Raw genomic sequence first — 1,260 nt, 5'->3', positions numbered from 1 at the left:
TTAAGTTAAAACTATATAAAATATTTTATTAAATATTTGTATATTAGATGGGACATATTAAATTGAAACATTTGAATTTTTAAGATTCATCATACGTGGCGTTGTTACACCTAGGAGGATCCATTATATCTTGCACTCGATATAAGGCAACCCGTCAAGTTTCAAACCTATATACTTTGAATCTTTAAAATATTTAAAATAAGGTTAGAGAGAAGGTCACTATTGTTGTAATTTTAATAAAAAGTAGTTATAACTTTTAAAGAAATTTAAAAATATTAAATATTAAAATAAAACATTATTAATATAAAAAATAGTAATTTGAATATAATAATATCAAAAAGAATCGTAGTTTAATTTTTATAAGTAAATTGGAAATAAATTAAGGTTATATAAATATTCAATAGTAAATGAGCTCGATAGAACTTTTTTCAAGTCTTTTGAATTTTTAAGATTCATCATACGTGGCGTTGTTACACCTAGGAGGATCCATTATATCTTGCTGACTCGATATAAGGCAACCCGTCGAGTTTCCAAATTTATATACTTTGAATCTTTAAAATATTTAAAATAAGGTTGAGAGAAGGTCAGCTATTGTTGTAAGTTTTGATAAAAGTAGTTATAACTTTTAAAGAAATTTAAAATATTAAATATTAAAATAAAACATTATTAATATAAAAATAGTAATTTGAATATAATAATATCGAAAAGGATCGTAGTTTAATTTTTATAAGTAAATTGGAAATAAATTAAGGTTATATAAATATTCAATAGTAAATGAGCTCGATAGAACTTTTTCAAGTCTTTTTGAATTTTTAAGATTCATCATACGTGGCGTTGTTACACCTAGGAGGATCCATTATATCTTGCACTCGATATAAGGCAACCCATCGGGTTTCCAACCTATATACTTTGAATCTTTAAAATATTTAAAATAAGGTTGGAGAGAAAGTCACTATTGTTGTAATTTTAATGGACAAGCAAGCTACACGGTAATAAAATTAATTCATACCTATTCATACTTAAGTTGAATCAAATAATAATTAAGTTGAACCAAATATTTAAAATTAATTTGGAAACAAAATAGTTCTACTCCAAATGAACTAGCAATTAAATCTTTACAAAATCGCAACTCCAAAATATTAATTTTTCCAAAATCATCACGATAAAACTATTATTGATTAGAATTTTGAAATAAAACGTACCTTAATAATTTCAACAACCTGGTCTACTCCACTCTCACCAGCAAACAGAGGCTGGAGT

This window comes from Gossypium arboreum, chromosome 10 (assembly GCF_025698485.1).
Source record: "Gossypium arboreum isolate Shixiya-1 chromosome 10, ASM2569848v2, whole genome shotgun sequence".
In the NCBI taxonomy this organism is placed as follows: Eukaryota; Viridiplantae; Streptophyta; class Magnoliopsida; order Malvales; family Malvaceae; genus Gossypium; species Gossypium arboreum.
The sequence above is the reverse complement of the archived record's forward strand: the minus strand, read 5'-3'. Positions refer to the sequence as shown.